A 13,886-nucleotide genomic window follows, 5' to 3' on the forward strand; every position below is an offset into this window, starting at 1 on the left:
TTTCTACTGAGCAGCCTAATTCATGGTCATGTGATTTATCCACAGTGTTATTACTGTGCTTGCAACTATTCCTTGTGTATTTCAAAGCATCGAACAGTTTATGCCAGCGGATTGTGGGAAGCCCTGCTTTTATAAGTGAGTATACTCACTTATCGGACCCTATTAAATGAGGGCATGCATCACCAACAGTGAGGCTTTAAACCGTTTGACTGAGCAGGCTTCTCAACTAGACCAGCAGTACCTGAACACTAAGATTTACTATTAGTTTCTTAATCCCTACATACTAGTCCATAGTATATGCTCAGAAATTATTTTTGAATGGATGAACAATAATAATAGTACAGTATTTGATAGCCTCAACATTCAGAATTTGGTGGAGCACCAGAAAATGTGCCCATCCACCCCCACCCACTGAAGAAAGCTTCAAAAATTAAAAGTTTCTTAAGTGAGTCTCTGGGTAGTCAAAGCCTTAGTTTAGAGAAAATAAGGTGTAAACTCCTTAAGGACAGAAGCCTATTCTTCTTTATTCACCTTGATATCCTCAAGGCCTCACACTATGCCTGGTACATAATAGAGGCTCAATAAAATTTTGTTGAGTGAATGACTAAATGAAGATTTATCAAGAATGAAAAGAGTTAAATTCAGATGTAGGAGCTAGAACTACTATAGACAAGTCCATGGACAGCTTTGACACATGCTGGCTGAAGCTGTGAAACACATAAAAAGCATGTTCGAAAATAGAGAACAACACATTGGGACCATTTTTTTTAGGAGCAAACATCTCAGCCTCTGACACTAAACCCTGGGCACTACCGCTGCATAGCACAGTTAACATTTATATTAAGGGTACTGAGTTAAAAAAAAAAAAAAAAGAAAAGAAAACCAAAACTATATCTAGAACATAAAAGAAAGCAACTGTGATTCACTAAAAAAGCCCTTCCATCCATTAGTGTGAAGTTTAAAATACTGGGTGGGGAACTTGCTTGGGGATAAGTTTAGGAGATCATATGTGTGGATTATTCTCTATTTGCTCCCAGATCCTTTCCTACTCTTTGCCCATTCTGTGGGAGTTGGAGGAAGGGGTCCTCTCTACTCCTCAGGACTGCAGGCCTGTGCTTCAGGTCGGGTTCAGCCCATGGGAAGTATTATCAGGAAAAAGGAAAACAGATAACATTTGGAGTATTTCTTTTCTTTTCCCTCCCTGCCTGCATTTTGGTAGCTGCTGTTCAGCTGACCCTCTTCTAGCCTCCAGTGTCAGCCCTCAAGAGGCACCTCCATAAGCTCCTATGTGTGGGGGAGCTTATGGTTGGCTCAAATAATTTTCTATTGGACCACAGAGGAAGAGTTGCTAGTAAATAGAATCAAGAGATAGAGCAGGGGACATTACATGACCTTCCACCACAAGGGGATAGAGACCTGTCACTAGGTCAGGCCTCCTGCACACACTGCCAGACACAGAGAGAAGCATAGGGAATAGCTGGAAAGAAGTACTGCATTGGGTTCTAACTCCAGCTTTCCTAGGTGGGTCATCTTGGTTAAGTTTCCTGTCCAGTCCAGACCTCAGATTTCTTCTTTAATTTTTCTGCCCTCCAAGGGGCTGCACCTACAATTTCCCTACTGCCAGTGAACAGGTGCATCTCTTCACATTTTCTATAGCCCTTGTTTCTCTCTGTTCTTTTTTAAACAGTTTTATTCACACATCATACAATCCAACCTAAGTATATAGACATGCTTTGACCACTAAAATCTTTATGAAGTTATTTCCTTTTCTTTCACAAAGAATCCATACCCTTCCCCCATGCACCCAGCCTGCTGACATTTAGTTTTGGCATAATGCATTTGTTACATTCAGTGGAAGTATATTACAATGTTACTGTTGACTATAGACCCTAGCTTGATTGATTGTACTTTCTCCTGTATCCATCCATTTTCAACACCATGCAATGTTGACATTTGTTCCTCCAATGCAAAAATGATTTTTATTTGTACACTTAATCACCATGATTGTCCACTCTAGGCATTCCTAAATTATACCATCTCAGCATTTGTCCCCTTTCTTTCTGGTTTCATACATGCCCCCAGCCCTTCTCCCTCAATCACACACACATTCAGCTTCATTCAGTATACTTATATTATTGTGCTACAATCAGGTGGTATTGTGCTATCCATTTTTGAATTTGTATAATCAGTCCTGTTGTACAATCTATATTCTTTCAGCACCAACTGCCCAATCTCTACCCTAGTGCTATCTCTTGATAACATATGTTCTTAATTTCAACTCGCAAAGTTCACTCATTAATGTTAGTTTATATCAGTGAGACCATAAACTTTTTGTCCTTTTTTTGTTTCTGGCTAATTTCACTCAGCATAATGTCCTCGAGGTTCAACCACATTGTTAAATGCTTCATGACTTTATTCTGTCTTAGATCTGCATAAGATTCCATCATATGCATATAGCACAGCTTGTTCACCCACTCATCCACTGATGGACATTTGGGCTGTTTCCATCTCTTGGCAATTATGAATAATGCTGCTGTAAACATTGTTGTGCAAATGTCTGTTTGTGTCCTTGCCCTCAGGTCCTCTGAATATATACCTAATAATGGTATTGCTGGATCATATGGCAATTCTATACTTAGCTTCCTGAGGAACTGCCAAACTGCCTTCCAGAGTAGTTGTACCATTTTACATTCCCAGCAACAGTGGATAAGTGTGTTTCTTTCTCCACATCCTCTCTAGCACTTGTCTTTTTTTTTATAATGGCCATTGTAGTGGCTGTCGAATGATATCTCATTGTGATTTTGATTGGCATTTCCCTAATATCCAGTGAAGTTGAGCATCTTTTCATGTGTCTTTTAGCCATTTGTATTTCTGAGAAGTATCTGTTCATGTCATTTTTAAATTGGGTTGTCTTTTTTGTTGTTGAGTTGAAGAATCTTTTTATATAGTCTCGATGCTAAACCCTTATCTGATATGTGGTTTACAAATATTGTCTCCCATCGCATAGGTTGCCTTTTTACTTTCTTGAAAAAGTTCTTTGATGCACAAAAGTGTTTAATTTTGAGTAGTTCCCTTTTTTTTTTTTTTTTCAATGCTTGTGCTTTGGGTATAAGGTTTAGGAAACCATCTCATATTACAAGATTTATAAGATATTTTCTACATTTTCTTCTAAATGTTTTATGGTCTTAGCTCTAATGTTTAGGTCTTTGATCCATTTTGAGTTAATTTTTGTATAGGGTGTGAGATATGGATCCTCTTTCATGCTTTTGCATATGGATATCCAGTTCTTCGAACACCATTTATTGAAGAGGCTGTTTTGTCCCAGGTGTATTGGCTTGACCACCTTATCAAAGATAAATTGTCCATAGATGAGAGGGTCTATTTTTGAACACTATTTGATTCCATTGATCAGTATATTTATCCTTATGCCAGTACCATGCTGTTTTGACCACTGTACCTTTGTAACATGCTTTAAAGTCAGACCTCAGATTTCTTTAACTGAAATAAATAGGATGAACAAAACTGTATTAATTCATTATGATGCTGTTATTTGTATGTCCACCATTGAAGATTATTTTAGCCTCTTGGGGATAATACGTCCAGACTTCCAGGTTTGATAAAAATTTTTACACTGCTTAGTCCTCAAAGAGTATGGTTATATTTCAAATCTCTCCATTTGGGCTGAAACATTTACCTCCCACTATCCTGAAAATTCTGATTCTTCCAATGGAATGGCATTATTTAGACTTGAGAAAATTCTACATGGATTAAAATCCACCTATTGTGAACCAGAATTTCCAGGATATTACTTAATATGTAAGTATTCTTAAATAAGCCCACTTATATTCTAATTAATGGCTTTTAAAAATTAACACTTCTTCAAAAGTGCTCTTGGGGTATGATTTTTAAAACATAAAGAGACAGGATCTGAACCAACATATTTTATTTCAAATGAAGCATACTATAATTTCTCTTGTGCTTTTGAAATGCAATGTTTGTCTACTCTGTGAAACTCTGATCTCCCAGCTTCCTGGAAAGCTAGGAATAAACTTACATAATTGTATCACCAGTGCTTTCTGAATTCCATCACTTTTGGGCTATTACAGCCCCCCCCCCCAAAAAAAACAGTATTGTGCTTCTTGGTATGTAACTTTACTTCTTATTTCCTAAAGATGTTAAAATGCAAACACATAATAAGTAATAACAAATTTATGGCTTTGTACATACAATGTACAAAGATAATTTGTAACAAGCGCAAAAAACGTGGAAGGATAGAAGCATATAGGAAAAATATATGTGTGTGCTATTGAAGTCATGGTGGTATCAAATCAAATATGATTGTCATAAGTATCAGATGTTAAATTTTAACCCTATGATAACCATAAGGAAAATATATGAAAATTATATCTAGACAGAAATGAGAAAGGAGTCAATATAATACAATAAAAAAATCAAATAAATATGAAAGTAGGCATTAAGGGAAGAATTGAGGGACTAAAGGGTATGAGACGTACAAAGACTAGCAAAATGGCAGAAGAAATTCCTTTTTTATCAGCAGTGACTTCAATGTAAATGGATTAAACTCTGCAGCCAAAAGGCAAAGATAGGCAGAATGAGTTTTAAAAAAAAACCATGACCCAATTATATGCCATCTAAAAGAAACTGACCTTAAATTCAAGAGACAGGTAATTGAAAGTGAAATGATGAAAAATATATACCATGGAAGAAATACCAAAACAGAGTTGAGGTAGTGATACTAATATAAGATGAAATAAACTTTAAGTAAAAAACAGTTATGAGAGACAAAATAGGCATTATATATTGATAAAGGGTAATAAGCTGTAACAATTGTAAATTCATATGTATCTAGCAGCAGAGTCCCGAAATATATGACATAAATACTGACAGATACGAACAGAGAAATAGATGGTTCTACATTAATAAAAGGAGACTTTAATACACTCTTTCAATAATGGATAGAACATATACACAGAAAATCAATAAGGAAATAAAAGACTTGAATGATACTCTAAACCAACTAATTCTAACAGATTACATAGAACACTTCACCCAACAACAAGAGAATTTACGTGCCCTTGAGAGCACATAAATCATTCTCCAGGATGGAATATGTTAAATCATAAAACAAGTCTCTATAAATTAAAAAAATATTGGAATCATAGTGTCTCTTCTCTGACCACATGAAATGAAAGTGGAAATAAATAAAGGAGAAATAGGAAATTTACAAATATGTAGAAATTAAACCACATGCTCTTAAACAACCAATGGGTTAAAAGAAGAAAACACATGGAAAATTAGGAAATAGCTTCAGGCAAATGAAAATGAGTCTACAACATATCAAAACCTACGGGTTGCAGCAAAGGCAGTGCTGAGAGGGAAATTTATAGCTCTAAAGGCTTACATGAAAAAAGAAGAAAGATTTGAAATCAGAGACTTAATCTCAAAACCGGAAGAACTAGAAAAAGAAGAGCAAACTAAACTCAAAGCAAGAAGAAGGAAAGAAATAACAAAGATCAGAGGGGAAATAAATCAAATAGGGAATAAAGGGAGGGGGAGAATCAACAAAACCAAAAGTAGTTTCTTTGAAATGATTAGTAAAATTGATAAACCTTTACTAGACTGATGAAGAAAAAAGAGAGAGGACACAAATGACTAAAATTAGAAATGAAAAGGCGGACATTACTAGCAACCCCACTTTAATAAAAAAGTCTATAAGTTGATACTATGAACAACTTTGTCAATAATTAGATAATCTAGATGAAATGGAAAAATTCCTAGAAACACACAAACTACCTACACTGACTGAGAAGAAGTAGAAGATTGCAACAAACCAATTATTAGCATAGAGATTAAATCAGTAATCAAAAACTTCCCAACAAAGAAAAGCCCAGGACCAGATGGCTTCAAAGGGAATTTTACCAGAAATTCAAAGAAGAATTAGCAAGAATATTTTTCAGACACTTCCAAAAAAACTGAAGAGGAGGGAAGACTCTCTAATTCATTCTAACAGGCCAACCTCATTCTCACATCAAAGCCAGATAAGGACACTACAAGAAAAGAAAATTGCACATATGCAACCTACCTTATGAACATAGATGCAGAAATCCTCATCAAAATCCAACAAATAGAACATTAAAGAAATTATACATCATGATCAAGTGGGATTTATCCCTGGTATGTAAGGTTGGTTCAACATAAAATCAATTAATGTGACATAGCACACTAACAGAATGAAAGACAAGAAAACAAACGATCATATCAATTTATGTAGAAAAGGCATTTGATAAATTCCAGCACCTCTTCTTGATAAAATAAATAAAACAAGGAATAGAAAGAAATTTCTTCAACACAATAAAGGGCATATAAGAAAAACCTACATCTAACATCATACTCAATGATGAAACAGTAACAGTTTTCCCTCTAAGATCAGGAAGAAGACAAGGATGCCCACTGTCATCACTGTTATTCAGCATTGTACTGGAAGTTCTAGTCAGAGCAATTGGGCAAGTAAAAGAAAAAGCATTTACATTTGAAAGGAAGAAGTAAAACTTTCCCTATTTATAGATCACATGATCCTATATTCAGAAAAGCCTGCAAACTCTACAATAAAGTTCCTAGAGCTAATAAATGAATTCAGCAAAGTGACAGGGTATGAGGTCAACACTCCAAAATTAGTAATGTTTCTACACAGTAAAAATGACCTATCGAAAGAAGAAATCAAGAAAAAAAAATCATTAATAACAGCAACCAAAAGAATAAAATATATAGGAATAAATCTCACTAAGGATGTTCAGGACTTTTACATGTAAAACTACAAAACAATGCTGAAAGAAGTCAAAGAAGACCTAAATAAGTGAAAGGGTATTCCTTGACCATGAATTGCAAGACTAAATATTGTTATTCTATCCAAAGTGATCTACAGATTCAACACAATTCCAACCAAAATTCCAACAGCCTTCTTGGAAGAAATGGAAAAGCAATAATCAGATTTATACACAAGGGTAATGGGCCTCAAATACCCCAATCCATCTTGAAAAAGAAGAAATGAAATTGAAGGAATCACATTTCCCAGCCTTAAAACTTATTACAAAGCCACAGTAATTAAAACAGGATGGTACTTGCCCAAGGACAGACACATAGACCAATGGAATCAACTGAGAGTTGAGGAATCAACACATTAAAAAAAAAAATTATTTATTAATTTAAAAAAATTTAACAAATGTAATAAAACATTAACATAGATAATCAGTAATACACAATATCATCACTTAGTTGCATATTCACCGTTTCTTAGAACATTTGCATCCATCAGAAAAAGAAATAAAATGAAAACAGAAAAAAAAAAAGATTATACCTACCATACCCCTTACCCCTCGCTTTCACTGATCACTAGCATTTCAAACTAAGTTTATTTTAACATTTGTTCCCCCTATTATTTATTTTTACTCCATATGTTCTACTCGTTTGTTGACAAGGTAGATAAAAGGAGAATCAGACACAAGGTTTTCACAGTCACATTTTGAAAGCTATACCATTATTCAATCATCTTCAAGAAACATGGCTACTGGAACACAGCTCTACATTTTCAGGCAGTTCCCTCCAGCTTCTCCATTACATCTTGAATAACAAGGTGATATCTACTCAATGTGTAAAAATAACCTCCAGGATAACTTCTCGACTCTGTTTGGAATCTCTCAGCCGTTGACACTTTGTCTCATTTCACTCTTCCCCCTTTTGGTCGAGAAGGTTTTCTCAATCCCTTGATGCTGAGTCTCAGCTCATTCTAGGATTTCTGTCCTACGTTGCCAGGAAGGTCGACACCCCTGGGAGTCATGTCCCACGTAGACAGGGGGAGGGTGGTGAGATTGCTTGTTGTGTTGGCTGGAGAGAGAGGCCACATCTGAGCAACAAAAGAGGTTCTCTTGGGGATGACCCTTAGGCCTAATTTTAAGTAGGCTTGACCTATCCTTTGTGGGGTTAAGTTTCATATGAACAACCCCCAAAACTGGGGGCTCAGCCTATAGCTTTGGTTGTTCACACTGCTTGTGAGAATATCAAGAATTCAACTTGGGGAAGTTGAATTTCTCCCCATTCTCACCATTCCCCAAAGGGGGCTTTGCAAATACTTTTTCACTCACTGATCGAATCACTCTGGGATTCATTGGGGCATTACTCTGGACTAACCAACAAAATCTCATGTCCTACCTGAGATTCCACGTACTCATGGTGTTCAATCAAACTATCTACATAAGTTATATTAGGAAATGCACTAGTCAAAATATAAATTTTGTATCTAATAAACATTTTTTGCTTTAGTCTCATACAGAAGGTGACATTTTAAAATATTAATTACCATCTATTTTCAGGACCCTGCAGTAATGACATTCTTTTGTTCTTCCTCATGCAAAAACATTTTTAAAATTTGTACATTTAGTCATTATTATTATACACTCTAGGCATTCCTAGATTACACCATCTCAATCTTTAACATCTATCTTTCTTTCTGATTTTATTTATGCCCCCAGCCCTCCTCCCTCTATCATTCTCGCATTCAGCTTCATTCAGTGTTTTAACATAATTGTATTACAGTTAGGTAGTATTGTGCTGTCCATTTCTGAGTTTTTGTATTCAGTCCTGTTGCACAGCCTGTATCCCTTCAGCTCCAATTACCCAATATCTTACCCTATTTCTATCTCCTGATGGTCTCTGTTACTAACGAAATATCCCAAGTTTATTCACTAATGTCAGTTCATATCAGTGAAACCATACAGTACTTGTCCTTTTGTTTTTGGCTAGTCTCATTCAGCATAATGTTCTCAAGGTCCATACATGTTGTTAGATACTTCATAACTTTATTCTGTCTTAAAGCTGCATCATATTCTATCGTATGGATATACCACAGTTTGTTTAGCCACTCGTCTGTTGATGGACATTTTAGCTGTTTCCATCTCTTTGCAGTTGTAAATAATGCTGCTATAAACATTGGTGTGCAAATGTCCGTTGGTGTCTTTGCCCTTATGTCCTTTGAGTAGATACCTAGCAATGGTACTGCTGGGTCAGATGGCAATTCTATATTCAGCTTTTTGAGGAACCGCCAAACTGCCTTCCACAGCGGTTGCACCATTTGACATTCCCACCAACAGTGAATAAGTGTGCCTCTTTCTCCACATCCTCTCCAGCACTTGTCATTTTCTGTGTTGTTGATAATGGCCCTTCTGGTGGGTGTGAGATGATATCTCATTGTGGTTTTGATTTGCATTTCTCTAATGGCCAGGGAAGTTGAGCATCTCTTCATGTGCCTTTTGGCTATTTGTATTTCCTCTTCTGAGAAGTGTCTGTTCAAGTCTTTTTCCCATTTAGTAATTGGATTGGCTGTCTTTTTGTTGTTGAGTTGAACAATCTCTTTATAAATTCTGGATACTAGACCTATATCTGATATGTCATTTCCAAATATTGTCTCCCATTGTGTAAGCTGTCTTTTTACTTTCTTGATGATGTTCTCTGATGCACAAAAGTGTTTAATTTTGAGGAGTTCCCATTTATTTATTTATTTCTTCAGTACTCTTGCTCTGGGTGTAAGGTCTAAAAAACCACCTCCAATTATAAGATTTATAAGATATTTACCTATATTTTCCTCTAACTGTTTTATGGTCTTAGACCTAATGTTTAGATCTTTGATCCATTATGAGTTAACTTTTTCAACACTCACATTTATGGCCAATTAATTTTTGACAAAGATGTCTAGTTCACTCAATTGGGAAAGAATAGTCTCTTCAATAAATGGTGCTGAGAGAATGAAGGCGAGCCCTATGTCACATCTACAGAAATGAATACAAAAAGGATCAAAGACCTAAATATAAGAACTAGGATCATAAAACTCCTAGAAAAAAAATGTAGAGAAGCATTTTCAGGATCTTGTGTTAGACAATGGTTTCTTAGACTTTACACCCAAAACACAAGCAACAAAAGAAATAATAGATAAAAGGAACCTCATCAAAATTTAAAACTTTTGTGTATCAAACAACTTTATCATGAAGGTAAAATGACAACTTACATATTGGGAGAAAATATTTGGAAACCACATATCTGACAAGGGTTTAATATCCAGAATACAAAAAGAAATCCTACAATTCAACAACAAAAACTTTGTTGTTGTTGTTATTGAGTTATAGGAATTTTTCCCCAAACAATCCAATTAAAAAATGGGCAGAAGACTTGAATAGACATTCTTCCAAAGAATTATACAAAAGACCAAAAAGCTCATAAAAAGATATTCTCCATCATTAGCTATTTGGAAAATGCAAATCAAAACCACAATAAGATATCAATTCACACTCACTAGAATGATTATTATTTAAAAAAACAAAATTACTAGTGTTGGAGAGGATGTAGAGAAATATGAAAATTTATTCATTTCTCGTGGGAACATGAACTGGTGCAGCCTCTATGGAATATAATTTGACCAGTCCTCAGAAAGTTAAGTATATAATTATCAAATGACCTGGAAATCATACTTCAGGTATATATATATATATGTATGTATATATATATATATATGTATGTATATATATCTATCTATCTTATGAACATAGATGCAGAAATCCTCATCAAAATCCAACCAATCAAATCTAACAGAACATTAAAGAAATTATACATCATGATCAAGTGGGATTTTCCCTGGTATGTAAGGTTGGTTCAACATAAAATTAATTAATGTAACATAGCACACTAATAGAATGAAAGACAAGAAAACAAATGATCATATCAATTGATGTAGAAAAGGCATTTGATAAATTCCAGCACCTTTTCTTGATAAAATAAAGAAAACTAGGAATAGAAAGAAATTTCTTCAACACGATAAAAGGCTTATGAGAAAAACCTATACCTAACATCATATTCAACGATGAAAGAGGAACAGTTTTCCCTCTAAGTTTTGTGTATATATATATATATATACACACAAATATATATTAGAGGGAAAATTGTGTGTGTGTGTATATATATACACACACACACACACAAAAAAAAAGAATTGAAAGCAGGGAGTTGAACGGATATTTGCACGCCAATGTTCATAGCAGCATTATTCACAATTGTCAAAAGATGGAAGCAACCCAAGTGTAGATCAACTGATGAATAAACAAATTGTGGTATATACAAACAATGGAATATTATTCACCCATAAAAAGGAATAAAGTTCTGATATACGTGATAACATGGATGAACCTTGAAATAAACCATACACAAAAGGTCAAATATTGTATGATCTCACTGGTATAAAATAGTTAGAATAAGCAAACTCACAGAGTTAGAATCTAGGATATAAGTTACTAGGGGATGGGGTAGGGGCAGGGAATAGGAAGTTAAGCTTTAAAATGTCCTGACTTTCTATTTGGGATGATGGAAAAGTTTTGGTAATGGATGGTGGTGATGGCAGCACAACATTGTGAATGTAATTAATGGCATTGAAATATATTTTTGAATGTGGTTAAAAAGGGAAATACTAGTTTTATATATATATATTACTAGAGTAAAAAATTTTTTTTTAAATTCCATGGAACTGCACAGCACAGAAAACCCTAATTTAAGCTATAGATTAAAGTTTATAGTGCAATTATAAAAATGAGTGTTCAACATTTGTAACAAATGTACTACACCAAGGCAAGGTGTTAATAATAGAGTAGTATATGGGAATCCTGTATTTTATGAATGATTATTCATAAACCCACAACTTCTCTAATAATAAAAAAGTGGCATCACAGACATGACTTCAAATGATACCAAAATAAATTCTCAGGGTGGTAGGGGAAATAAAACTATAATTTTACAGCTGAATGAGTTCAATATACTGTTTAAAGAAAGTATATTTCAATAGAGCTGTGAGAATAGTTAATCATCATATTGACAGAGATTATGTTAGAATCTAGGGATGTTAAAACCTTAATTCAGATTTTATTCAGCTTTTGATTTATGTCAACGTGTTTGGTCACTGGTTTAAAGGAACACTTGAAGTTCTTTTTTTAAAAAAATAGACAGCATTAACACTTGTTCTTGTGCATAATACTACTTTCGCTTCCCAAATTTAAATCCTTTTTTCTAGAATACATTTTAAACACAGTAGTTGGCTTAAAAAGACACAACACATAAAAATGATAGCACTAATTGGCATGCTTTACCATGTAGCAGACAATGTGAAGAGAACTTGTTGTACAGTATTTTAATTAATCCTTCTGGGACTGGAATTTAACAAGGTGGACATTATGATCCCCAAGAAAAGTGAAGGCAAGACAAGTGAGGCTTAAAGAGGGTAAGCAATTTATCAAAGGTCACAGGACAAATAAGAAATGGAGCTGGGATTCAAATCCAAATACACCTTGTTCTCCTCTCTCTCCTCTTTATTTCCTCTTACAACTGAAAAGAGCAAAGGCACAACAAATGACCATATTTGATTATTAAAAAATAAATATTGGTTTCAAGTATAACCACTAAATCATGCATGTTACTTCATACAAAAATAAATAAAAACCATTTAGTAAAATTCTTACTCTTCAGACTTATAGGATATACTCATCTAGAGCAAATTTCTCAATCTTTTCTTCATTATTGTCACCCAAACAGGGCTTTATAAGCATTTTCCCCTTAATTATAACCTATTAAATTTTAATACCACAGCTATAGCATATGTCTGTTTATGAACTGTATTTTTTAGCTACTTCATCCATAAAAAGAGTAAGATTTTATTGCCCCCCAAGAATGAATTCTTGCCCATTTGAGGTCTATGAGAATGCATAATCTATGGGATTTATGTCTTTGCTTCTTGTTTCTTCAAAACCTCCTAACCCACTGGCTATTGCTTCAAATTGCATTTATTATAGCTTCAGAATTTTAGCTTAAATTTTTTCAGTGTGTTAATATACAAACATATGAAAATGTTTAAATTTAGTCATTTAAAATAGATTGGAAAGCTAGTTTGGTAGAGGAAAGAAGGGGAAAGGGAGGGTACTCCATATTGGAGTGGAGGGAAATGAGAACAGAGAACCTCTGGTGTCCAAATGCCTGTGTCACAATTATGCTTCAGTCTAGTTCTGCTGAATATATTAACATGAAATAAACCCTTTAAGAAAAGATGCTAGCTTCCTTCACTATGAACAAGAAAACTCAGTCAGAAGCCACCTCAGTGACCATCGCCCTATTGATTATTGTATAAATATTAGGTTTCCTGCCTGTGAAAAATTTGCTGTTTGGTTCTTTTCAGGCCTGGGTGCATATTTCCAACTGCTACACGGCCAAGTACAAATAAGTTTATGTAATGTTCCCAAGAAACTGCTCAACACCACGGCTCATTCTAACCCAGGTATGAATAGTAGACAGAGATGAATTCACAAATACTTCTTTCACATACGCTGTAAAATTTAACTTTTTTTTCCCTGCCAGAAGACCAAGATGGTCTTAACCACTGAAGTAATTATAACTCACAACCATAATTTAAAGTTAGCTCTGGTTGCATCTAAATTCACATAAGGAATTAAATCACTCATCTTATTGGAACATTGGAGTAAATAATTTCATAAAACCCATACAGTTTTTAGTGAACCTAGTAAATATAGGCTAGAAATAGACGTCAGCAGTTGATCATTTAATAAGACAACATTCTGCCATTTTTTGGTTGCCTACTTAAAAGGCCAATATACTGCATTTGACACTATACATGTTACTTATTTAACCCTTACAGCAATCATATGAAATAAATATTTGTATCCTCACTTATAGAGGAATTGAATCCAGAAAGAACAGGTGATTTTCCTGAAGCTACTCAGAAGTGGAGGAGGGGGGATTCAAACTTGTGTCATCTGAAGCACATGCTC

The 13,886-nt window shown here is 34.6% G+C and overlaps 1 protein-coding gene and 1 long non-coding RNA gene across 18 annotated transcripts in view; one reads left to right on the forward strand and one right to left on the reverse strand.

Annotated features, from left to right (window-relative positions):
• The window catches only part of ZNF385B (zinc finger protein 385B), a 479,275-nt gene that overhangs the window by 211,526 nt on the left and 253,863 nt on the right, over positions 1-13,886 (reverse strand). The gene's annotated exons all lie outside the window — the stretch shown is intronic.
• The window catches only part of LOC143677826 (uncharacterized), a 132,143-nt gene that overhangs the window by 112,121 nt on the left and 6,136 nt on the right, over positions 1-13,886 (forward strand). For both annotated transcript variants that reach the window (XR_013172910.1, XR_013172909.1), the window contains exon 4: positions 13,277-13,375. This is a non-coding gene — a long non-coding RNA (uncharacterized LOC143677826). The remainder of the gene's footprint in view (positions 1-13,276; positions 13,376-13,886) is intronic.

Source organism: Tamandua tetradactyla, chromosome 3, assembly GCF_023851605.1.
Source record: "Tamandua tetradactyla isolate mTamTet1 chromosome 3, mTamTet1.pri, whole genome shotgun sequence".
NCBI lineage: Eukaryota > Metazoa > Chordata > Mammalia > Pilosa > Myrmecophagidae > Tamandua > Tamandua tetradactyla.